The 27,581-nt window shown below is 44.5% G+C and overlaps 1 protein-coding gene across 1 annotated transcript in view; it reads left to right on the top strand.

Moving 5' to 3' along the window:
- Positions 1-5,371: 5,371 nt before the first annotated feature.
- The window catches only part of JAK2 (Janus kinase 2), a 284,382-nt gene continuing 262,172 nt past the window's right edge, over positions 5,372-27,581 (top strand). Inside the window, exon 1 of the mRNA XM_075827431.1 lies at positions 5,372-5,566. The gene's annotated coding sequence lies outside the window, so the exon portion shown is untranslated. The remainder of the gene's footprint in view (positions 5,567-27,581) is intronic.

Raw genomic sequence — 27,581 nt, 5'->3', positions numbered from 1 at the left:
TCGCGCATAAGGCCCCATTCACACCACGTCGAAACCACGCACAGCACACGCGACCCATTTATTTCAATGGGGCCGTTTTCACGCAGCGAGAGTCCGCTGCGTGAAACATACTGCATGTCCTCTATTGGTGCGTTATCATGCACCTACACTCAAGTAGATGCATGCGTGAAAACCATGCACCAAACAAGCGTGTTTGGTGCGTGATTTATGCTGCAATTTGTTGTAACAAGAATTAAAATCGAGCATTAAAACTGCCTTGCGGGAAAAAGAAGCAACATGCTCCATCTTCGGGCGTTTACGCCTCTGACCTCCCATTGACTTCAATGGGAGGCAGAGAAAGCGTATTTCGCGTTGTTTTATGCCCGCGGCGCTCAATTGCCGCGGGCGAAAAATGCCACGGAAAACGACGCAAAAAACGCAGCAAAAAAAGCCACAAACAACGCCGCAAAAAACAGACGCAAAAAAAAAACGCAGAAAAGGCTACGATAAATGCCGCGAAAAACATCGCAAATAAAGCCGCAAAAAAAGCCCCAAACAAAGAGGCCATGAACGCCACGAAAAACGACAGGGAAAACAACACGAAAGACGCAATGAAAAACGCAGAAAAAAGAACGCAAAAAAGAGACGCGAAAAACGACGCAAAAAAGGCTACGATAAACGCAACGGAAAAAGCTGCGAAAAACATAGCGGAAAAAGACACGAAAAACGCCGCAAACAGGGGCAAAGAACGCAGCGAAAATCAACTGGGAAAACGCCACGAAAGACGCAACGAAAAACGCAGCAAAAATAGGCGCAAACAACGACGCAAAAAAAGAAATGATAAACGACGTGAAAAAGGCTACGATAAACGCAATGGAAAACACAGCAAAAAACATCGCAAAAAAAGACGCAAACAAACAAGCAAAAAACGCCAAGATAAACAAAGCGAAAAACGGCCCGAACAAAGCGGCCGTACATACTCCAATGTAGTGTACATGATCCTGTGTACAAGGTGCATAGATAAAGGAATCTACATTGGAGAAACAATACAAAAACTACAAACCAGGATGAATCTTCACAGACATACAATAAAACAGGAGGTGGATACACCCGTGGGAAAACACTTCTCTGGACCTGATCACAGATTGGCAGATTTAAAGGTCCTAATTCTGAAGGGTCATTTTAAAAACAACAGAGACAGAAATATGTGGAATTCAAGATGATGATAAAATTCCAGTCATTGACACAAGGCCTCAATCTAACACCTGGATTTATGAGCCACTACATGGACACACGTCACGTCCCCCATCAGACTGACTCCAGATCCCTTAACTCCTAAGTCATCACCCTTATAACCTCAGTTTTATTGCCCCGGCTTATCTTAATGATGTATCACCTCATGTACTAATTGTCTTTGTGTAACATCTAAATGTTGTGCTTTTTTCTAAGTCATTCATTTCTAAACTGCCTGAAGAAGGAGCCTGTGCGCTCTGAAAGCTTGCATATTGAACTTTTATGGTTAGCCAATAAAGGAATCATACCTACTATACTTTTGTCTTTTTTGACACAAAAGTATTTAACATGGCAAAAAGAAATGAAATTTGTAAATTTCACCTCTACTTTGCTTTAATTCCTGAGAAACGCCTATGGGGTTAAAACACTTTCTGAATGCTGTTTTGGATACTTTGAGGGGTGCAGTTTTTAAAATGGGGTGAGTTATGCGGTCTTTATAATATATAAGGCCCTCAAAGCCGCTTCAGAACTGAACTGGTCCCTGAAAAAATGGGCTTTTGAAATTTTCTTGAAAATATGAGAAATTGCTGCTAAAGTTCTAAGTGCGAACTTGTCAGGACTCAGGAGCGGGGCAATGGCTGTATTACACAGCCACAGCCCCACTCCAATACATGCATGTGTTACAATGCTCAGCTGTGCAGCCACACAGCTCAGTATCGAAATACATGAAATAACGGTACCGAACCACTTGGGGATGCAGAGTATCGAAACAGTATCGAAGTTTCAAGTAGTTATATTAGTAGTATTAGTAGTAGTATTAGTAGTAGTTTCCTAGTAGTTATATTCAAGTCATCCAACGCTGTTCTCGAGGAATGAGGAGGCAGCCTCAGCAGTGATCATGGAGAAAGAAGGAAGACAGGTGCCACATCACTAGGTCTGAGAGGATGTACAGAGCACAGAAGCCAGGGGCTACAGAAGACTGTGGGTGGGACGCACTGCTTGTATTTGTAAGTGTGCCAGCTGCCATATCAGATCATTTATTAAACTGCTAGAACACCTCTGCACCTCTGGCAGCCGTCCAGTATACATGTCACAATTTTTTAAGTGTGCTGGCCCGGGCGGCAAGCAAAAAACTCATTGTTTAGCATCCACAAGCAATGCAGCCTTCGCCCTCCACCACAATCCTGACTGCGCCAGGCACATGCCCTACCTTCCCCCTAGCTACACCCCCGGGTGTGACTATGAGGCCGCATTCACATGGGCGTATTTTGGTCAGTTACTGTCGATCCCAGGCGTTAAAGTGTGGTGTCGGATGTAACATCCCTGAGCCCTCTTCATACTTCAACTATTACCCAACTGTTTGTCAAATGTTGGGAAGAGGTTAAGGACACTATTTCCCAGCAGTATAACGACATGCTAGTTGTCTAGCGCCCTAAAATCTAGTGACAGGTTCCCTTTAATTTCATAATTTATCTTTATAGAGATCACAGCTCAATTATTATGATGCTGAGCTCTAAGGGTATGTTCACACGAGGGCGTCCGTTACAGCTGAAATTACGGGGATGTTTCAGCCTGAAAACATCCCCGTAATTTCAGCCGTACCGGCATGTGCAGGCGCTTGAACGCCGCGTCAATTACGGCCGTAATTGGCGCTGCTATTCATTGGAGTGAATGAATAACGGCTCCAATTACGGGCAAAGAAGTGACAGGTCACTTCTTTGACGCGGGCGTCTATTTACGCGCCGTCATTTGACAGCGGCGCGTAAATATACGCCTCGTGTGAACAGACAAACGTCTGCCCATTGCTTTCAATGGGCAGATGTTTGTCAGCGCTATTGAGGCGCTATTTTCGGGCGTAATTCGGGGCAAAAACGCCCGAATTACGTCCGTAAATAGGCCGTGTGAACATACCCTAAATCACCGGCTTCCTTTCACACACCTATAGGGAGTCTGTCACCAGAATGTCCGAGTCAAACTAGTACCAGGGTACTGTAGAGGAGACTAACCTGTCTCTAGCGTTTATTTTCTGCTTACTGTCTCCTTTGTAGAGGAATAGCATTTAGGTGCAATGAGGGCGTTACCATTGCAGCCAATGCTCTTACTTCGCTCCATAGGTCAACCCCCCACCAACGCCCCCCCATAGTATCGATCCGCAGAATATACTTAACATGTTGTTTCATTTTCCCAAATTCCCACGTGGCAAGACATCCACGAATGCGCCATTTTATAGCCGTATGATTTCATTGTTGTTATGCTCCTTCACGTAGTATTCTCTGACTGTTAGGCCTTATTCACACGAGCGTATTTGACATCCGTGTTAAGCGCGTTAAAACAACAGACATCACATGGACCATCAATGGGGCCATTCAGACAGTCAGTGTTTTTCACGCAGCGGACACAGTGTCCGCTGCGTGAAACTCACTGCATGTCCTATTCTTGCGCGGTTTTTTGCGCATCACGCTCCCATTGAAGTCTATATGTGCGTGAAAAAAACAGACAGCACATGGACGTCATACGTGTGCTGTGCATGATTCACGCAATAGTTGCTATAGAAATGATGAGGAAATAAACCTCACCTCCTTCAGTTTATTTTGCTGTCGTAAAAAACACGTGACATACAGATGACATAAGCACATAAACAATGCAGACACGCACCGTACACGGATGTCACATGGAACTGCAACGCAAGAAAAATGCTGCGTTTTTTGTGCGCAAAACGGACACGTTCGTGTGAATAAGGCCTTAGGTCTCATTCAGACGAGCGTAAAACTCGTCCATGTGCTGTGCGTGGAAATCACGCACAGCACACGGGCCCATTGATTTCAATGGGTCCGTTCACACATGCAGGAGTTTTTACGCAGCGTGTGTCCGTTGCGTGAAACTCACTGCATGTCCTATATTGGTGCGTTTTACACCCGTGTGCGGTGCGTGATTTGCACATCAATTCCATTGAAAAAAAAAAGATGTGCTTTGCGAGTGAGTGAAAAACACATGCCACTCACAACGCACGTGAATCTGATACGCTCGTGTGAATGTAGCCTAAAGCATCTCTCTCATATAACTCAGCTCTTTCCATCACAATCCATATTACATAGACTTAAAAAATAATTGTCTAGTGTCCAATATATCCGGTCAGCACCCAACACTAAGGCTATGTTCACACTGAGTTTTTTGCAGGCAGAATTTCTGCCTCAAAATTCAGTTTGGAAGTTTGAGGCAGATTTTCCTCTCCCTGCACGCCGATTTTTCGCGGCTTTTTTTCGCCCGCGGCCATTGAGAGCCGCGGGCATAAAACGCCGCGAAATACGCTTTCTCTGCCTCCCATTCAATGGGAGGTCAGAGGCGGAAACGACTGAAGATAGGGCATCTTGCTTCTTTCTCCCGCGAGCTGGTTTACTGCTCGCGGGAGAAAACCACCCCCCATTGAAATCAACGGGAGGCATTTTCGGGCCGTTTTGGAGCGGTTTTTCCATTGAACACTATGAAAAACGCCTCAAAAGAAGCTCCAAATTTAATTCTCAGCTTCAAAAATTCCTGAAAATCTTCTCTGAAATCAGCTCCGTATTTTTCATACGTTTTTCTTAAGCGTGTGAATATACCCTTATTTTTAAAGGGCTGTCTGCTTGAGATGTTAAAGGCAGCGATGGCCTGATCAAGAACCACCCTGTACTAGCCAGAGGGGATAGCTCCTGGCCATGTGTACTCTCTGCCTAGCAGCGGTGGTATAGAACTACCTACACCAGCACACATCGCTATCAGTGGCAGACTAGAACATGGCATTTAGCAGTGGCCATGGCAAGTTGTTTACTAAATGACAGGATCCATTTGGAACAGCCCCACAAGAACATTGTGCAGCAGTGGAGACTCTGTCTATGAAATAGGAGAAAACCAACTGGTGAAATGGACTCTAGTCATCTAGTTGTAATGTATTGATGAGGATTGCTTCAAGGAGTGGGCAGAGTTATTATCCGCTGAAGGTATGAAGTTGCAGCATATGTGTGGAGCTGATGTGTCCCCCTCCTCGTCAGTCTTTGCCGCACTTGCCTGCTGACGCCGCACCGATATAGTCGCGCTTTCCAACTACTCTCCAGTGGAACGCACAGCCTGCAGCCCGCGCGTACCACGTGACGGTAGAAGTCACATGGGTGTGTCACGTGGGGTGGCGACGTCAGAAGGTCCTTTCGGAGAAGGGGGAACTAGCCGCTACCCTGTCACCACAGAGGAAGAGACCGGGCAAAACTGCCTCACACCTGGCCAGAGGGCATAGCCAGGAAAAGACGTTCTCTGCCAGGCTGAGAAATGAAGGCGCTGGGACCTTTGTGACTTACTGGGAAGTGCCTCGGGTTTCCCCATGGTGAGTAATTCGCCTGTATTGACTATGCAAGTACTATGGTACATTGGGGACTGTGTCTTACGCTTCCTCCGTGTGGGCATCATTTTCTTCAGGCTTCACTTACCTGTGAGCGTGGCCAGCTTTGTTTTCTTAGCGTCTGAACATGTACATAAACTCACATTTTAGAATGCGTCAGTGGTACTGTTTACAAATAGTAATGTTCTGGGAGGTGCTGCCACAAGTCAATGGATTTCAGCCAGTCGGTTGTGTATTTGGTAGGGCAGGCGTTGTTTAGTGTTGGGCATTGTTTACACAGGGGGCACAGGTACCCAGCTAATGGAGAACTAGATTTCCTGGGTGACTACTGACAACTGCTGTTTGTTATTTGTGGCATTAGAAAGGGGTGTGGCTTGTTATATGTCACATATTGCAGTGACAAGCCACTTCCTAAACCTGTCATAGTGTCACCCAAGAGGTCGTGTCTCTGCATGCACTATAGTGGGTAAAGGTTCCGTGCGACGCTGACTGGCACCCGTAGAACTAGTCCTTTTATTGATGACGTTAAAGTTATCTGCTGACATTGTAGACTACTCTGGGCCACCATTGGGTGGAGAGGATGAGGCGTAGCGCAGTCCTTGCAGGCGCTTGTGGGACCAGCTCTAATGGTTCATTCAGTACAACAGAGGCAGCGATCTCTGGGTGATCACGTTTTATCACCATGGGATGCTGCCGGCACATATATGTATTAACTCTGCAGGGAAAATGTACCACTTAGTGGGTGATCATGTCATAAAAAGTGCCAAAGAGTTCCCTTGTGCGTTGGCTATTAGAGGGAGAGCACGAGCTGATGCCCCAGTAGGGCATATTCACTGGGTTTGTCTTGATGGGGGGGAATCCCTTTAATTTTGGATCTAAACATGCCCTATTAAAGACAAGCCGGAGGGTGCATCGCCTACCTGGCACCTCCGATTAGCCCTCGGGCGCGCTAATTCAAGACGGATATCTTTTACTTTGTGTTCCTACCGTATTTCAAACCGTTCTTTTTTATCATTTTAAATAGCCTGGCTCAGCCCTGCATTTTCTAGTATTGCTGATCTCTTTATTTTTATGTAGGATCCTAATATATTAAAGGAGTCCAGGACGTTTATCGCAGTCCATCACTTCTCACATCAACCGGTTTACTATGTATTTTTACTTTGGTCTCATTACATTTGTAAGAACTGATCTGATTTAGAATTTCCATTTTACATATACATAAGGTCCCACCATGCGGAATAAGGTAGTACTATAGAATTTAGGGACTGTTGCTAATCCATTGGAATTTTGTAGTCACTAGAGGGCAGGATTGTATTTGTGTGGGACTCTTACAGATTTTTCCAAAGAGGAAATATAAATATACCAAAGTGCCCCCTTATATTAACGGGGCATCTTTGGCGGTCCAGGTAATTGCCATGTTGAACAAAATGTAAATGTTTTAAGTCCTTCTTTTTTTTTTTTTTTTTTAGTCATTTTTGCTATTCATGTGTATTATATAAAATAGATGGGAAAGAATACAAGGCAATATTCAGCTATCATCAGTCTTATGCATGAACCCATTTTATCACTGCAACCAATCCGTACATCCATTTCTAGAATTAACATGTGGTAAAGCAGATTTTTATGAGGTTTGCTTTCTATGGCATTACTTTGGAAATGAATGAACAAATCTACCCTCTGTACAGAATGTAACTGTTACCTAGGACACAAGTGAGTCATACCAGCTTCCCTGTTAAATGTCTGTGGCACAGAGCTGGCAAAGCATTATGACTGTGGGTACAAATCTGATCATGGTAGCATCTGCAGAATTCGTATGTAAAAAAACTGTTTTGTTGGTGCCATAAATCCTGTAGGACTTATTGGCCTGGTATGAGGATCTTGTAATGTCTTGCTTATCCGGGATCTCCTCTTGTTATCCATTTACATTCTACAAAAACACATGGACGCAGAATTTTCTCCTGACTTTATACAATAAACAAATAACCGAAATTCAGAAGAGTAGAAGAAACACATTAAAGAGTTGACGCTATCAGTGGAGTAAATGAACGGAAGATTGTTAGGGGTAGTTCACACTGCGTTTTTTGGTGGTGATTTTTTACGTGGAAACCGCGTTGGAAATAGCGCCAAGAAACTCCCCAAATCGCCTGCATTGATTTCAAAGGGAGGTAGAGGCCTTTTTTTTTTTCTTTTTTTTTTCCCCCCACAAGCGCTTGTGGAAAAAAAACAAAACAAAACATACTCTCTGATCAATTTCCACCTCTTACCATTGAAATCAACGGAAGGCAGAAAAAACCTGCAACGCTTGTTTGGAGTGTCTTTTGTGGCAGTTTTTTTTTTCCTGCGGCTTTTGCATTAAATTCACGGCTAAAAAACAAAACATGGGCAATAAAAGCCTAAAAAAATGTGAAGAAAACGCGACAAAAAACGCCGGCAATTCAAAATTTGGCATAAAAGTTCCTGGTAAAAAATGCTGTGTGAACTCCCCATTGTCGTCTAATTACGGCAATGATATTGGGCACTGTAATCTTATTTGTAAAGTGTTTCAACGATCATTAGTTGGAAGCCCCATATACAGTTTATACATGTCTGTAAGCACGGCCTGGTCTGTTATTACCTCTCCTAGTACAGACGCCGTCAGCGCAAATTCAGCAGTGCCCTCTTCACACAGCGTTTTTCGGTGCACATTCACCTTCTGCCCTTGGAAAGCTCCGAGTGCATATGTCAAACGTACTTCCAGGCTTCCATTATACCGACATAGGTCAAAAGAGTATTCTTTTGGCCTCCTTCGAGCAGTATACGGGGATAGTGTTTTTGCTGTGTGGAATATTGCAGGAGGCTGCGTTATTCCATGCAGAGGCATCCGTTAGAAAAACCTTTACTGTGCGGTGTATATATTTTTTAACATTGGAGCCTATGTGTGACAGAAGGTGCGATATGGCATCTGTCACAAGCATCCGTTAAACGTATACAGTGGCATCTGTCAGTGGTATAAGTCGGAGGTCACAGACGCAGTGTGCAAAAGGCCCTAAGACACCATGCTAGCAGGAAGACCTAGTTAAGAGAATTTTTGCCACATGACAGAAATTTGTCCAGTATTCTAGCAACCTAAAATTTGTAGTTACTTGCTCGTCTGCTACATCAGGGAAAACAAACTATTTTACATTAGTATTGTGTCAGGGTGCGTTCTGTGTGTAATTTTTTTTACGTCCGGTGTAGCATCAGTCATCATAATTTTTTTTTTTTTCCACGTACATAAAAAGAAAAAAATTAATGCTGCTCTGCCAGTATTTTTCTGCTTTCTTTTCAGAATCTGCCAGCAACCCGTCAGTGAAAAACTGACTGCACTCGGATGACATCCGTGTGCTGTCTGTTTTGTTTTTTTTCCACTGAATCATAGACTTGAATGAGCGAGAATCGGGCAAAAGTAGTTCATGCTGCGATTTGCTCTGAACAGACCAACAATCCATGTGGAGAATCGAACATGTGAATTGACCCATTGTCTTTAATGTGTCAGTATTGAGTCCGTGTGCTGTCCATTCTACGCTAGGGGTATGTAGGTTCACACGCTTAACAAAATACGTCTGGAAATACGGAGTTGTTTTCAAGGGAAATCCGCTCCTGATTTTCAGTCATTTTTTAATCAAACTCGCGTTTTTGGAGCTGGGTTTTTTTTTAATACTTTTATTTTCCATTTTCAATATCAAGCAAGAGATAATAAAGTGCATACATGTGGAAACACGCACATCGGCACGCACACACACATCACTAGAAAAGTAGTCCTGTGCACACTACCAGCAGACGCGCACAGGAACCAGTAAGAAAAACAGGACAAAAAGACGGTAGAGCGAAGCAGAAGGAAGAAGGGAGGGTAAAGGAAGAAGGAGAGGATAGGGAACTTACATAGAGCACCAGACCAGAGGGATTAAAGAGGCTCTGTCACCACATTATAAGTGACCTATATTGTACATGATGTGATCGGCGCTGTAGTTATGACCTAAATTAGCTTTATGCTAATGAGTTTCTCAATGGACAACTGGGCGTGTTTTACTATATGGCCAAGTGGGCGTTGTACAGAGAAGTGTATGACGCTGACCAATCAGCGTCATACACTTCTCTCCATTCATTTATACAGCACATAGCGATATAGCTATATCGCCATGTGCAGCCACATAAACACACTATATTGTTACTGCAGTGTCCTGGCAAAGAATATACATTACCTCCAGCCAGGACGTGATGTGTGTTCAGAATCCAGACACTTCTCTGCACGTCTCTGTGATTTACAGCATAGCAGGCGTAGTCTCGCGAGATTACGCTGTAAACTGTCATTTACAGTGAGATCTCGCTGTGCTGTGCTGTAGTCTCACACAGACTCTACAGAAGTGGTCAGGATTCTGAATACACATCACGTCCTGGCTGGAGGTAATGTCTATTCATTGTCAGGACACTGCAGTATGTATGTGGCTGCACATAGGGATATAGCTATCTGCAGAGTGAATGGAGAGAAGTGTATGACGCTGATTGGTCGCTGATTGTCCAGCGTCATACACTTCTCTGTACAACGCCCACTTGGTCAAAAAGTAAAACACGCCCAGTTGTCCATTAAGAAACTCATTAGCATAAAGCTAATATAGGTCATAACTCCGTCAAAAATGATTGTTTTTCTAAATAAAAAACACTGCTGTAATCTACATTAAAGCGCCGATCATATTATGTACAAGAGAGGCCACTTATAATGTGGTGACCGAGCCTCTTTAAAATCAAGAGGCAACAATGGTCCTAAATTCCGCAGAAGATTGAAATCTAATCCAATGATACCAGATTTTGAGGAATCTAGCATGGGTCCCTCTCATGGATGCAGTGAGATCATCCATTTTCATAATCTCCTGAATTTTGCCGAACCACATAGCAATCGACGGAGGACGAGATTGTCTCCACAGCGCAGGATTGCATGCTCTAGCTGCATTCACCAGATGGCGAACACCTGTACGTAGTTAATGGAATGTCACACAGATGGAGCAGGAAGAAGGCTGGGGAACATGGAAGGGGAAAGTCCGTAAATTTGGAGGAGATGCGCCACACTTCCGACTAGAAGTCGGTCAACTTCGGGCAGTCCCAAAAGGAGTGTAAAATTGTGCCCGCATGCTCGCCACATTTCCAACACAACAGAGAGACCGCAGGTATCAATGTGTGCAGTCTGGAAGGCACTCTATACCAGCGCGACAAGATCTTAAATCCAGCTTCCTGGAATCTGCTAGCCATGGAGGATTTATGTGTCATTGTTAACAAACGATACTTCCGTTCCGCAGTAAATGTTAGATCCAAGTCTCTCCCAACTAACCAAATAGGAAGGTGTAGAGAGATTGGATGGAGAAATCAGGAGATCATAAAGTCGAGATAGTGAATGACGTACTGTGCTCGAGCAAAGAAGCTCAAAAGGGGAACTGTCCCGAGAGTATGCTGATGGATTAGGTAAGGACGTGAGGAAATGCCTCAACTGAGTAACCTGCCAAAAGGTGGAGTGAGGGTCTGTCAGAGACACTAGTTGTTGACTAGACATCCAATTCCCACCCTGAATGAAATGAGCCGCGTGACCCTTACTTGCCAGCAACCAGTGCTGGAATGAACCCCGTTCCTGTCCAGGAGGGAACGCAGGATTGCCCAGAATAGGGAACAATGGGGAGGGGGACGGCGAGATTTCTTTTAGAGGAAAGAGCCGGGACGCAACCGCTAAGGTGAGCCCAATAGTCAGGTGTGTCTGTGCCGATAGGGGAATGTTTTTGCCTAACCAGGGAAGCATCTGCAGAGGGAAATCAAAGAAGGTCTGTTCTATAGACACCCATTGTTTAACCCCGGAATGTCTGCACCAGTCCAGGATTCGCGATAAATGTGAGGCCATATGGTATGAGACAAAATCCAGGAGGCCAACACCGCCCTCACATTTAGCACGGAAAACCATAGAATGGGCAATGCGGGCTGGTTTCCCCACCCATATGAATCTATGTAGAATTGACAACAGGGTTTGGAAGAAGGGACGAGGGATGTGGACGGGCAGGGCTTGAAAGAGATACAAAATCTGCGGTAAAATGTTCATTTTAAATATTGCGCACCAAACCAGGTAAATGTGTCCGTCGTCCAGGATTCTAAATGACTCTGTCAGATCCTCCACAAGAGACTTCGACAATGAGATATTAAGAGCCTCCGATTTTTGGCAATTGATTTTGAAATTGGACAATATAGAGTATCTACTCAGCTCCACCATCAGATTAGGTATAGAAATCCTCGGTGATGTAAGAAAATAGAGCAAATCGTCCACAAATGCTGCGACTTTGTGGGACCTCTCCCCCAGAGGGACGCGCTATATCTCCTCCAAGCATAAAATGAATATTAAGGGGGACAAGGGGCAGCCCTCCCTAGTACCATTCGAGATAGCGAGCGGGGAGAAGTGTCCATTAACATTAACCCGGGCTGAGGGGGAGGAGTAGAGACTCGAAATCCATTGCATCATATGGGTGCCTAGTCCAATATACCGTAAGGTGGCCAGCATAAAGTCCCAGTTGACCCTGTCAAAGGCCTTCTCCGCATCTGTGGACAGAACGTGGGCAGACCCCAGGCACCAGCTTGATATATTAAATTAATAGCCCTTGTGGTATTATCACGCGCTTCCCTAAGAGGCATAAAACCCACTTGGTCGTTATGAGTAACCGTTTGTAAAAGGGGGGTCAGCCTATACGCCAACATTTTTGCAAACCACTTCAGATCTACGTTTAGCAAGGATATGGGGAGGTAACTTTGGCACAGGAAGGATCCTTCCCCTACTTGGGTATCACTGTAATGTAAGCCTGGAGTGTATCTTGGGGAAGGGAGCTCCCCTCAGTGAGTGAGTTAAAGGCGTGTAGGAAGTGAGGGGAAAGCAGGTCAGAACAGGCCTTATAATATTGCAAAGGGAGACCATCAGGGCCTGGCTCCTTCCCCCAATGTGGAGTCCTTCAATGCCCACAACCACTCGTCTGGGGAAATAGGAGCCTCCAGAGCGGCAAGTGCCTCCTGGGGGGTACTTTTAATCCCAAAGGTCTGGAGGTAGGACTCAATCCTCTTCAGCTGGCTCCTCCTGTCAGCAGATGAAGGGGCTCGAGGAAGATTGTAGAGAGAGTGGTAGTAGGCACGAAAGGCTTCTGTGATGTCATGGGGAAGATGCAGGTTCCGATTGTGGGAGGTATGAATTTGGGGCATATATGTACGACAGCAGGTTATTCTAAGTGCCTGTGCAAGGGTCCTACCCGGTTTATTATTATATTCATAAAAGTGCCGTCTGCATTTAGCTAAGGAAGCCCTAGCCTTGGCAAGGCAGAGCAATCGAACCTGTACTCTCAGCTGCCCCAGCTCCGCCCTGACATCCCGGTCCAGGGAGGCCTTGTGGGACTGCTCCAATAAATGGATTCGGGAAAAGAGATCAAACAAGTGTGCAGCCCGTTCCCTCTCCAGTTTAGAACCAATGCGAATGAATGAACCACATACCACACACTTATGTGCCCCCCAAATGCTAAGGGGGTCAACGTCCGGGGAGACATTGGTGTCAAAATAATCCTGTTGGTCTCTGCGTATATCTGTTAATATTGTCGGATCCTGTAGAAGCGATTCGTTCAAACGCCACTGCCAGGAACGAGGGTGGACCGTTGGGAGGGAGAGATTAAGTGTTATAAGAGGGTGATTAGAGAAGGTAATATCATCTATGGAAGCTGACGCGAGTCATGAAAGGTGTGTATGGCGTAGAAAGACATAATCTATTCTGTAGTATGAGTTATGTGGAGCCGAGAAGAATGTGTAGTCTTTTGTCGACGGGTGCAGGAGACGCCACACATCGAATAATTGATGTTCAGGGAGCAACAGACGAATACGATGATGGGCTGACCTAGATAAGGGCGAGTGCCCTCGTGAGGAGTCTAAGGTGGGATCTAGGGGTACATTCAAGTCACCTCCCAATATTAGAGTACCTTCCAGAAAGTCATCCAACTCCGTCAGGACCCTCTCTAGAAAGGCAACCTGACCAGAGTTAGGGAGATAATACGAGGCCAGTGTGAACAGTGTGTTGGCCAGCCTACCTTTCACGAAGAGATCCCTTCCCGCTCCATCAGTGCGAGTCTCCACGTGTTCCCAAGGGAGAGAGAGAGCGAGAAATCAGGATGGAGACCCCCTTTGTCTTATAGTCTGAGGACATGCTATGTTACACATCCGTGTAATGTGAGTTTCGGCATACAATCACCCCCCGAAAGTGGGTCTCCTGAAGGAAGGCCACCTGTGCTTTTCTCTTCCAGAGGAGACTGAGAATGGAGGACCTCTTTTCAGGGATGTTCAGACCCTGTGCATTCAGGGAATCCATATTAATGTTAGACATGGTGGGGAAGGAAGCAAAGAAAGAAAAAGTTCCCTTAGAAGAGGTAGAGAGACCAGAACAATGTAACAAGACAGCACTTAGAAGCGGAGTGGAGTACAAAACCCCTCAACAACTCGTCGTGTGCTATGTCTCCCTAAGAAGGAAAATACCCTCAGACCGAGACACCGCTATACGGGACCCTAATGGGGAACGAAGATTGACAGTGACGCGAAAAGACAAAATTATATAAGAACTGCAAATATACAAGTATGTTCAAAATAAACTCAAGTATACTCCGGACCCAACCGGCTAAATAAGGTGTGGACATCCCAACACACCTATAAAGAACCACCTACCACTGTAAATCCCAAGGGGGGGGCTCCCAGCTGCCTAGGACAGCACATGTAGTGCCATCAACATGAACGGCACCGTCCGTGATGGGCAAAACAGTCCGAGGGAGTATAAAGCAAGCGGCAACGCTAAGAACTATGTCGGGAATCCGAACCGAAAGATATCCGGGACCCATACCCCCTGTGGCCAACCTATCCTCCCCTTTCCATCCCACAACACGTACCCAGCCGGGCTAGGGAGACACAGAAGCAATGGGCATGAAGGGAGACTTCTGTGGACCCTGCCATATCCGCAAAAATCGCTACTATGGAAAAAAAAAAAAACATACCCAGAAGTCTGTTTTTGTCCCGTCCGGCCACCTGGGATGACGTTGCTTCCCATGAGACCGCTGCAGCCTATCACAGGCTGTAGCGGTGGTCACATGGTACCTGCGGGTTCTAGGTCGGACACACTGCATGATTTTTATGCAGCAACTATTACAGATTTTTTTTTTTTTTATTCGGAAATGATCGTTCATGGCAGTGGATAAAAAATTATTTTCTGACTAAGGGCCTGTTCACATCACCGTTCACTTTCCATTCCAGGGTTCCGTCGGAGGTTTTCGTCGGGTGAACCCCGCAATGGAAAGTGAAACCACAGCTTCTTCAGTCACCATTGATATAAATTCTGACGGAAACATCGCTAATGGTTTCCGTTCGTCACCATTCCGGCAGGTTTTCGGTTTTCCGACGGAATCAATAGCGGAGTCGACTCTGCTATTCCGTCGGAAAACCGAAAACCATTAGCAATGTTTCCGTCACCATTGATATCAATGGTGACTGAAATGGAAGCTGTGGTTTCACTTTCCGTTGCGGGGTTCACCCGACGGAAACCTCCGACAGAACCCCGGAACTGAAAGCGAACGGTGATGTAAACAGGCCCTAACGGAAATCTTCACCATCCTGCAAAATTGCTAGAGAAGTGGTTAGCTGATTTTATGCTAAAGATCGATAACAGCCAGGATAGGGACAATGTAAAATGTGTAATCTTTATTGATGTTTGTGAGTGTATGGTGCGACTTATTGCCATGATCCGGACGCAGTTAACCCCTTCCTGTCGCAGCCATTTTTCAGATTTTCACTTTCGTTTTTTCCATCAATATAGCCGGATGAGGGCTTGTTTTTTGCCGAACGAGTTGAAGTTTTTCATGGCACCAGTTATTGTACCATATAATGTAGTGGGAAATTGGGGATAGATTATTTGTAGGGTGGAATAGGAAAAAAATAGAGATTCAATCTTTTGGGGGGTTTTGTTTTTACGGCGTTCCCCATGCGTTAAAAACTGCATGCTAACTTTATTCTGCGGATCATTACGATTACGGCGATACCAAATTTTATATAATTGTTTATTTTGTTTTACAAGTAAACTGATTGTTTAAAAATTAAATTTGAGTTTTGTCGCCACATTCTGAGAGCCGTAACTTTTTTGTTTTTTGTTTTTTTCCGTCGATTTTGAGAGGTATGAGGGTTTATTTTTTGTGGGACGAGCTGTAATTTCTGCATGAGACTTTCTGATCACTTTATATTCCATCTTCTTGTGGGAGATGAAGTGACCAAACAGCAATTCTGGCAGTTTAATTTTAAATTTCTTACAACCTTCACCGTGTGGACTAAATAATGATATATTGTAATAGTTCGGACTTTTACGGACGCAGCGATACCAGTTATGTTTATTTTTTTTATTTTTTTTTACATTGGGCTTATGCAAATTTATTATTTTTTTGCTTTTTAATATATATATATATATATATATATATATATATATATGTATATATGTGTGTGTGTGTTTTAAAAAAAAAAATCAACTTTATTTTACTGTATTTAACTTTTTTGTAATTTTGACCTGCGGTGCATGTTTTAAAATCCTCAGCCTGCGTTTCCACTTGGGAATTGTATCTGACTAGTTTTTTTTTTCTTTTTTTTAAATGCACCAAAATCTGCAGCATTAAATGTACCTATTTCTGCATCAAAATGTAAATACGCATAAAAAAAAACAAACACTATTAGGCCTCATTTACACGAGCGTAATATACGCCCGTGCTTTTCACGCGTGACGTACGCACCTATATTACTCTATGGGACAGTGCTGACAGTCCGTGATTTTTGCGCTGCGCGAGTGCGTTGCGTAAAACTCACGACATGTTCTAAAATCGTGCGTTTCTCGCGCATCACGCACCCATTGAAGTCAATAGGTGCGTGAAAACCACGCATGCCACACGGAAGCACTTCCTTGCGAACTGCGTGATTCGCGCAAGAGCTGTCAAACTCAGAATGTAAACAGAAAAGCACCACGTGCTTTTCTGTTTACAAACATCCAAACGGAGTGTCTTCAAGATGACACTGTTTACAAACATAAAAACATAATGACATTATGAGTGACATAATGATGCCGGCTGCGCAAAAATCACGCAGCCACGCACCATATGCTGATAACACACTCAGCTTTTATGGACTTTTGCGCGCGCAAAACGCCGTGTTTTTTGCACGCGCAAAACGCACACGCTCGTGTGAATCCGGCCTTAGGGTAAGTTCACACGTTGTGTAAATACTGCAAATTTTCCACAATGGATTTTGTTGCAGAAAACCCGCAGCATACTACAGTAGCAGTAAAGTGGATGAGATTTGAACAAATCTCATCCACATGCGTAAATGAGAAGTAGAAATTTCTTTTAAAAATGTACCTGCGGTGCAGTTTTTAATCCGCAGTATGTCAATTGTATTTCCATAATCGCTGCTTTTTTGTTGTGGTTTTTCTCATTGAATTCAACTCAGAAAAACATAATTGAATACTTACCCAGAATTCTGTGCTTCTTCATCCAGCCCGGCCTCCTTGGATGATGTTTTGCGCAGCGTAAGTTCCGAGCGAAAAACTGCACCACATTTACACAGCGTGTCTGCCCTGTGTGAACGTAGCCTTTTAGGGTATGTTCACACAGAGTTTTTTTGCAGGCAGAAAATTCTGCCTGGAAAATTCAGCTCCATTATGTTTTTAAGTGGTTTTGCTCCACACGCGTTTTTTTGCTGCGATTTTTAGATGCGTTTTTAGCCGCGGTTTTTTAAGGCCGTTCCCCCCCCCCCCATATTTCTTCAATAGACAAAGTGAATAACTGCGCACGTTTTTTTTGCCTAAGAACGCACCAAAAATAGCGGCAAAAAAGCACATTTATTTACGTCTGCCATTGATTTCAATGGGGTTTTTAAGGCGGAAAACGCCTCAAGATAGGGCATGTCGCTGCTTATTCCCACGAGCATTTTTTTTTGCTTGTGGGAAAAAACCGCCACCAACCTCCCATTGTAATTAATGGGAGTCAATTTCGGCCGCTGCAAAAAACTCTGCATGAACAGGGCTTAGAGAGAAAGCTAGCTTCATTGTAGGTTTACTACATCAATACAGCAGCAATTTTAAAGTGTGTAGAGATCTGCATCAGTTTACCATACTTGGATGTGTCTCTGGGGATTTTGTGGTGTCTTTGTGACTCAACAGTTTTTATACAGAATATCTGAATAGTGAAACCTGCCACCTTCTAGTAACTCCTACTGTTCTTGTATCTGCCATACGTTGCAGCTCCTCGCCCATTAAAGAGACTCTGTCACCACATTCTAAGTGGCCTATCTCCTATATAAGGAGATGGGGGCTATAATGTAGGTGACAGTAATGCTTTTTATTTAATAAAACAATCTATTTTTACCACTTTATTAGCGATTTTAGATTTATGCTAATGAGTTGCTTAATGCCCAACTGGGCGTATTTTTACTTTTAGACCAAGTGGGCGTTGTACAGAGTGTATGACGCTGACCAATCAGCGTCATACACTTCTCTCCCGGCCGACGCTCTGGCCAGGGGATTCCGCTACTGGAGAAGCTGGAGAAGCCCCTGGCGTTACTGTCCATATATGGATGGTGACGTCAGTGGCTACCTCCTTGGAGTGAAATTTCTGGCCAGAGGGATTCCGCTTCTACAGGAAGCTACAGTGGCTCTATCTACAGGGGGGGGGGGGCTGCTGCTATCTACATGGGGGGTGCTATCTGCAAGGAGGAGATGTCATTTACGGGTGGTGCTCTCTACAGGGGAGTGGCCCTATTTACATGGGCACTGTGGCACTATCTACAGTGGGCACTGTGGCACTATCTACAGTGTCATTGCAGCCCTATCTACATGGGAGCTGTGGTGTTTTCAGGGGGTTTGGACAATAAAACCAACAAATTAAATCCATTAGTTTTTTTAACGGCCATGAAAAACGGATGACAAATGGCCATTAAAAACAGACAGATGGACTGTAAATGGATGAAAATTTGGAGACACAGTGATGCAAAATGGCCGTGAACAGCTGTCAGTTTATCAGTTTTTAATGGCCATTTTTTTCACTGTCGTGTGAATGTAGCCTTACGCCTCATGCACACGACTGAGTGTGCCGTCCGCTAAAGTGACTGGGTCCCTGAAGACTATCGGGTGCCGCTCGGATGGCGTCAAAAACGGCCTGACTCGCACAACGGTCGTGTGCATGAGGCATTAGACTTTTTCTACTTCTACTTTGTGTGCCGAATACTTCTTTACAGTGATGTCATAGTGACATGTCAGACCCCCGGATGAAGCAGGTGGCGAAACACGTGTTGGGGGTCAGGGTCCCCCTCTTTTTGTCTGTATTCTGTTCTCTCTTTTGTACCTGCCTAGTCTAATTGTTTTCCTGTCAATATAGGGCGCTGCATTTATTGCTCAGGCACTTGCACTTTGCTGTATTTACGCGTGCATTTCTTTCTATAGGAGGATTTTAATATTTGCGTGTGGGGATCCTGGCATCATGAGTTTGTCGTTCCATCCTATATTCTGTATTTTATCTTGTATCTAATAAAGATGTTATATTTTGCATTATACTGGTTATCCTCCCTGTATTTTGTGATCAGTGTATGTCATAGTGACATGTCAGAAGTTTTGAATGGTTGGGGTCCGATCACTGAGACCCCTACCAATCGCTGAAACGAAGCGGCAGAAGCGTTCTTGTGAGTGCTGAGCCGCTTTGTTTCTGTTCGGCTTTTTCCGGAAAGCAGATGTAGCGGTTTATGGGCCTGTAAACTTTCTATTGAGTCCGTACTCCGATACATCGGCTTTCCGGAACAAGCCGAAGAGGCTGAGCGCTCACACGATCTGCTTCGTTTTAGCGATTGGTGGGTTCTCAATGCTCGGACCCCTACCAATCAAAACTTCTGACGTCTCGCTATGACATGTCAGAAGTTTGTTGAACGTTTAGTTACCCTTTAAGTACTAGCCTTAGGCCCAGTTCACACAGCGTTTTTTTAGCACTGTTTTTGATACGGAAACCGCGTCGGCATCCGCACCAAAAATCTTCCGAAACCGCCTTCCAATGATTTTTTTTTTTTTTTCCCCCGAGCGGCTTCTAGCTGCTCGCGGGAAAAAAAAAAAAGCGGCATGTCCTTTCTTGGTGCAGTTCCACCTCTGATCTCCCGTTTAAATCAATGGGAGGCAGAAAAAGTGGGTTTTTTTTTTTGCCCGTGGCACTCAATGGCCACGGTTGAAAACAAGAAAGTGCAGGCAGGTCAAAACCTGAAGGAATTTTGAGGCAGATTTTTTTCCGCCTGCAAATTACTCCGTGTGAGCAGGGCCTGAAAGGGAATCTGGTCCACAGTTTTGAGGCCTCAAAACTGCTGGCAGAGCGATGTAGGGAGGGCATTGTAAACATACTGTCTCTATCGGTTATGCAACTTGCGTTTGATTCTCCTAATGGGTCAGTTGCAAGTGCCACGCTCTGCACTGCACGACCACACCGGAGACCGCTAGAGCCGTCAGCCAGAGCAGAGGGCCCGAGCTGGCAGCATACAGTGCAGGAGCACTTTCACATCAAGTGCACGCTACAGTGGCAGCCGGGGAATACAAACATAGTTTTCTCGGTCATGCAACTTGTATGACCGAGACACAAGGTATGTTTACAATGCAATCCCCTTCCCCTATATCACTCTGTCAGCCGTCAACTTGTAGGGGTATGTTCACATGCAGTAGCAAAATACGTCTGACATTACGGAGCTGTTTTTGCCTGAAAACAGCTCCTGATTTTCAGACGTTTTTTAACAACTCGCGATTTTCGTGGCATATTTTACGGTCGTTATTGGAGCTATTTTTCATTGGAGTCAATGAAAAACGGCTCCAAAAACGTCCCAAGAAGTGACATGCACTTCTTTGACGCGGGCGTCTTTTTACGCACCGTCTTTTCACAGCGACGCGTAAAATAACACCTCGTGGGAACAGAACACCGTAAAACCCATTGAAAGCAGTGGGCAGATGTTTGTAGGCGTAATGGAGTCGTTTTTTCAGGCATAATTCGAGGCGTAAAACACCCAAATTTACATCTGAAAACTGTGCGTGTGAACATACCCTAACTGGGTATGGGGGCAGACCCCCAGAGACAGAGGAGAGCGGCATTGTTGTCAATAATAAGCTCTCAGTGCTACAGTCTGTTCAGGAAGGAAGGGGTCCAGCCATAAAACTTTTGCACTGGCCCACGAAAGTGATAAAACGGACCTATGCCCAGGAGTGCACTTCCTCCTCTGGTCTTCAGAGGAGGAACTTCACCACTGATCGATCATGTGCTTCACAGATTCGGCCTTAGAGCAGCAGCATGAAAATTCTTAGTATATGTTCCCACACACAGGATACGCTGCAGATTTTCTGCAGCAGAAAATCTGCAGCGGAATCTCAAGAAAAACGCTGGTAAATCTGTGACCGAAATCTGCCCCAAATAGTGCGTTTTTCCTTCGAAACGCTGTGTTTTTGCCACAGCAGTTTTACCTGCGTATATAGGGTTAAATATTGGTTATAGCAAAGTATATGGGCACCTGCGGATTTCCAGCAGTTTTTACCGCGTTTCTGCTGTGTAAACGCTGTAAAAACCGCAATAACATAAATCTATTGCGGAATTTCTGCTCCCCATTGAAGTCTATGGGACAAATATGCAGCATCCCCGCACAGAACCCGCAGCATGCTGCGGAATTGAAAAACGCACCGCAAAACACTTTCCGCACGGTTATTTTTTCCGCCGTGTGGGCGTGAGATTTTCTAAATCTCATTCACTTTGCTGCTACTGTAAATGCTGCAGAATTACGCTACGTGGAAACCCGGCCCTTGTCTAGGGAGAGAACAACGGGTAACAGATAAAAAAAAATCTGTTCCGCTAGAACTATCTAGTTATTACTGTTTTTTGTTAAATAGGGGCCTTTGATAGATGGAACATAAAAAATATTTATATGATTAAAAGGTCAAAACTTTCCTAAATTCCTATGAAAGTAAATATGCAACAAGCTATGCATTTAATAAATGAATACACTATTAATAATCTAAAATGTTTTTAAGTTGGAGTCGGTACATTTCTACTGACACAGCCCTGATTGATAAACTATTTTCCCTTCTTCACGCATGCCATTCTCTGTTTTTCTCTCTCAAGTGTCTCCTTTTCAGCACTAAGTATGTTTACCCTATTTCCGGACGTAATTCAGGCGTTTCACGCCTTGAATTACACCCAAAAAAAAGGCTCCAAACTTAAAAGACGCCCGCCTCAAAGAAGTGCATGTCACTTCTTGGGACGTAATTGGAGCCATTTTTCATTGAATCCAATGAAATCCAGCTCCAATTACGACCGTAAAAAACGCAGCGAAAAACTGTGCACTTGTCAAAGCGTCTGAAATTCAGGAGCTGTTTCCGCATGAAAACAGCTCCGTAATTTCAGACGTAATTGGCGTTGCCGTGTGAACATACCCTAATAAGGAGAAATTGTCAATCATGTGGGGTAGTCCGGTGTAAAGCACAGCTCATTGATTATGTGGAGTGGACTCCATAAACCCATGCTCGGCACCCCTGGCGCTCTTGAATTATGCCCTCAGATAGGACGCCCTTACTATCTGCATGTAAAAGACATTTGAAATGGAAAAATATTCGACTACATGTTCCTCAAGCAGGAACTGAAAGCAGATTGTTATCAGGTACCGCTAAAATTGTGTTGTTTAATGTAGCAATGAAAGAAAAAAAACTTGCCAACAGCTTTTTCTCCTGACTCCACACTAAGGCTGGATTCACACGACCTATTTTCAGACGTAATGGAGGCGTTTTACACCTCGAGTTACGTCTGAAAAAACGCCTCCAATACGTCGGCAAACATCTGCCCATTGCTTGCAATGGGCTTTACGATGTACTGTGCCGACGACCTGTCATTTACGCGTCGCTGTCAAAAGACGGCGCGTAAAAAAACAACTTCATCAAAGAAGTGCAGGACACTTCTTGGGAGATAATTGGAGCCGTTTTTCATGGACTCCAATGAACAACAGCTCCAAATTACGTCTGTAAAAGACGCGGCGAAAAACGCCAGTACATGCAATTATGTCTGAAATTCAGGAGCTGTTTTCTCCTGAAAACAGCTTCGTAATTTCAGACGTCAATGCAGTTATCGTGTGCACATACCCTAAGCATTCACGCTTAGCTCAGCAGAGCGAGCATGTTTAGAGTGAAATAAGCCACTGCCAAACCCTTTTGGCAGCAGCTTATCCAACTTGCCTGATATCTGCTGTCGGGTGATGGTCAGAAAGCCCGATATCCATCAGATCGTTGACCGATCCCGGCCAAATTCAGCAGGTTTAGGCAGAGTTTTAGCTAATCTTTATGGCTAGCTCAAAGAGGGTCCATCTATGTTTGGAACAATAATTTATTATGCACTATGTGATACTGGAATACTGGATTTAGCATTTTATTGGTAGATCATGCGATCTCGCATATTCTGCTACCCTAAGGCTGGGTTCACACGACCTATTGTCAGACGTAATGGAGGCGGTTTACGCCTCGAATTATGTCTGAAAAAACGCCTCCAATACGTCGGCAAACATCTGCCCATTACTTTCAATGGGCTTTAGGATGTTCTGTGCAGACGAGCTGTCATTTTACGCGTCGCTGTCAAAAGACGGCTCATAAAATTACAGCCTTGTCAAAAGAAGTGCAGGACACTTCTGGGGACGTTTTTGGAGCCGTTTTCTCATAGACTCCAATGAAAAACAGCTCAAAAAACGGCTGTAAAAAACGCAGTGAAAACGCCATGAAAAAAGCGAGTTGCTCAAAAAACGTCTGAAAATCAGGGGCTGTTTTCCGTTTTTGACTCTACGCACGTGTGAACATACCCTAAGGCCCCATGCACACGACCGTAGCCATGTGCACTGCCGTGATTTCCAGGTCGGCAGCCACGGAGTGACAGCCGCGAGCCATCCTCAAATAGCGGGCTGTGCACATGACCACGGCCATTATTTTCAATGAGCCCGGACCGCAGAACACGGCTGTAATAAGACATGTCCGTTCTTTCTGTGGCTCCAGGGCCATGCACGGACCGTGAAAACCACTGTCTTGTGCATGGACCCATAGGAATGAATGGGGCCGCCCTTCTCCCGTTGATTTTCGGGGGAATTTCGGCTGCAAAAGCACGTTCGTGTGCATGGGGCCTTACTCTCCAGCCTTTGGACTCATTCAAACAACGGCCGAACCCGTAGGATGAGTTCACACGTAGCTTAAATACTGTGGATTTTCCACAACTGGTTTAGTTGTAGAAAACCCGCAGCATAATATAGTAGCAGCAGGGTGGATGAGATTTGAACAAATGATAAACGTGAAAAACTTAGAGTAATTGACCTGCGGTGCGTTTTTTTTTAGTTTTTTTTTAAATTGCAGCATGTCAATTGTATTTGCGTAATCGCTGCTTATTTGTGCAGGTTTTCCTCATTGAATTTAATGGGGAGGTAAAACCAGCAAAAAATAGCAGATGTTGCAATTATTGTGGCGGAAAAGCTGCGATTCCCTTGCAAAAATCGCAACTCAGAAAAACTAAATCCCTTACTTACCCAGAATTCCGTGCTTCTTCGTCCAGGCCGGCCTCCTGGGATGATGTTTTAACCCATGTGACCGCTGCAAACGTCATCCCAGGAAGTTGGTCTGCTGGACGTCAGAGGGTAGGTATGCATGTTTTCCTCTTCTGTTTTCCCCAGCGGACGTTTCGGACGAAAAACTGCACCACAATTTGGTGTTTGTTGGGCGGAATTCCCTGCGCCTGCCAGGGCAGATACGCTGTGTACCTTTTTATCCGCCCTGTGTGAACTTAACCTAAAACTCATAAGTTGAGCATGCGTAATAATACATTTTTTCCAGGTATATTTTAGAAACTTCTTGTGTGGACATGCGCTGTTAAAAGCTACAATGTATCCATTATGCAATATGCTGACCAAGTGCAGTGAATAGAATGTATAGGTAGCATTAAGTATTCCCGCATGTGCACAAATACTCATTGGATTGTTATCGAAGTGGTTGCACAAGTGCACAAGCATAAAGACATTGATACAGCGTATTCTGTCCAATAGCAGAGTATGGAGGATTTACCAATCGGAGAAAGTGTTTCGTGATGACCTGATATACAAATGTGCTAGATAGATCGGTGATGTCAGGAGCTTCCCTGGGCACATTGCTTCAGAAGTATACCTATTGAAGAATAAAAGCGTGATGTGAAGGGGGCCTTGGGGTATGTTCACACGCAGTGAGCAAAAACGTCTCAAAATACGGAGCTGTTTTCAAGGGAAAACAGATCCTGATTTTCGGACGTTTTTGAAGCCACTCGTGATCTTTGCTGCTTTTTTTATGGCCGTTTTTGGAGCTTTTTTCGCTAGAGTCAATGAAAAATGACTCCAAAAACGTCCCAAGAAGTGTCCTGCACTTCTTTTTCGCGGCCGTTTATTTACACTTAAAAAAACGCAGCGAAAATGCTTCCTCTGCTTCCAATTTTTCGTCCGTTTACGGCCCGAAAAACGGCCGAAAATAGGCCGTGTGAACATACCCTAACTTGTATACACTGTCAAAGCATGGAGCAGAAACATTAGGAAGTATCCTTGTTGTTATATTTATGTTTAAAGCATGATGTAATCTGCATTAGGCTGTGTTCACACTGAGTTTTTTGCAGGAGGAAAATTCTGCCTCAAAATTCCGTTTGGGATTAGATTTTGACCTTCCTGCACGTTGTTTGCCGCGATTGATGTCAATGGGAGGTCCGAGGCGTAAACGCACGAAGATAGGGCATGTCCCGTCTTTCTCCCGCGAGACGAATTTACTGCTCGCGGGAGAAAATCGCCCCCGCCTCCCATTGAAATCAATGGGAGGCATTTTCGGCCGGTTTTAGACGAGTTTTGTGGAGCGGTTTCCGCGCCAAAAAACTCGTCAAAATACTCTGTGTGAACAGGGCCTTAGGAGTTCAATTCAATAGTGCAGGATAGTAGTTTGTATAGTTTGTTACATACAGTTTAAAGGGAATCGGTCACAACCTATAGGGCCAGTTCACACAGAGTTTTTTGACACGGAAAAAAAGTGGCTCGCGGGAAAAAGAAGGGACATGCCCTATCTTTGGGCGTTTAGGCCTCTGACCTCCAATTGACATCAATGGGAGGCAGAGAAAGCGTATTTTGTGGTGTTTTATGCCCACGGCACTCAATGGACGCGGGCAAAAAACGCTGCAAAAATCGGAATTTTGAGGCAGATTTTCCTCCTGCAAAAAAACTCAGTGTGAACCCAGCCTTATGCTGCCCTAGTGACAGTGAAGTCAATGGGTGCGTGAAAATCACGGACAGCACACAGACGCACATCCGTGTGCTGTGCGTGATTCGCGCAACAGTTGCTAAAGAAGTGATTTTGAAAAAGAAAAGCACCCCCTTCAGTTTATTTTGCTGACGTGAAACGCGTGACATACTGATGACATACACGCGTAAAAAACACAGACACGCACCATACACTGATGTCTCACGGGACTGTAACGCAGGAAAAACGCTGCGTTTTTTTACACGTGCAAAACGGACACGTTCGTGTGAATAAGGCCTAAAAGTGATGTACTGAAAAGGATGCTGTTGCCTCTACCATCTTCTAGAACGTTGTATGTGACGTAGCACGCTGAGGGAGCCTGTTAAAGGGGTTTTCCTACAATAATGATTTTTCACCTCTATTCAAAATCCTTTTTACCGCAATCGTGCAGTGAGAAGGAAGGGGGGTCCTGACATGTTCTAGAGATCGGTGGGCGTCCCAGCGATCAAAAATTTATCACCTAGTCTGTATAGGTGGTAAATGTTATTTGTGGGAAAATCCTTTTAGGGTAAGGCCACACGGAGCGGCCCTGACACGGTCGCAACGCGGCCAACAACCGCGCTGGCACTATGTAGGAGCGGCTGTATTCCGGTTACATGCGCATGCGTACTGCTGCTCCATTCATTCTCTATGGGAGCGCCGAAGATAGCAGAGTGCAGTGTTCGGCTTTTTCCGGCGCTGCCATAGAGCATGAATAGGGGGTAAGTTGTTGTCATTTGCAAAATCGTGCGGCCATAAAGGGTGTAATAATACATGGCCGCACGATTTTGCAGATAAAGAACGCGGGTAAACCGTCCAACATGCGGCCACTAACAAGCTGTTTGACAGCCGCACCGAACATGGTGCCGGCGCGGTAGTTAGCCGCTCCGTGTGGCCTTACCCTTAATGAATGTGTTACATCTTGCTCCAATTGTTTATTAAGACAGAAACGCAAGTCCTAACAATTCTCCCCCACTGTAAATAGTAGACATCCAGATGTCTGAAATGATACAGTATACACAGAGGGGAAATTGCATTTTTAATCAACATTGTAACAAATTGTGCACATCGATTAGGATTGGAAATATTTAACCCTTAATGATCGGGCCTGAAAAGGTCATAATGACCAGCTACATTTTCCAGTCTTTACCTCTCTGCGTTTTAGCAGCCATAACTTTCTTACTTTTTCATTGACCTGGCCGTATGAGGCCTTGTTTTATGCGGGAGAAATTGTATTATTTTTTTTCATAGTTTGGAGGTAGAAAACATTTTTTTTTACGGCGCGCATATAAGAAAAAGCGATTCTCTGAATCGTATTTCTTGTTTATTATTTACCCTGTTCACATTTCACTCTAAAAACCTGTTAGATTAATTCTTCAAGTTATTACAGCCGTTTAGATACCTAATATGTGTAGGTTTTTTTGTTTTTTTATCTAGTGCAGGGGCAATAAAATATATTTTATGCAAAATAACGTTTTGGGATTTTTTTTTAAATTTCTTTGAAACTTTATTTTTTACTTGTAATGTATTAGCATACTCCTGTATCCTAATACATTACACTGTGTCACTATGACACAGGCTTCTGTTAGGGCACACTATGTGCTG

Source organism: Rhinoderma darwinii, chromosome 1, assembly GCF_050947455.1.
Source record: "Rhinoderma darwinii isolate aRhiDar2 chromosome 1, aRhiDar2.hap1, whole genome shotgun sequence".
In the NCBI taxonomy this organism is placed as follows: Eukaryota; Metazoa; Chordata; class Amphibia; order Anura; family Rhinodermatidae; genus Rhinoderma; species Rhinoderma darwinii.
The sequence above is the reverse complement of the archived record's forward strand: the minus strand, read 5'-3'. Positions and strand labels throughout refer to the sequence as shown.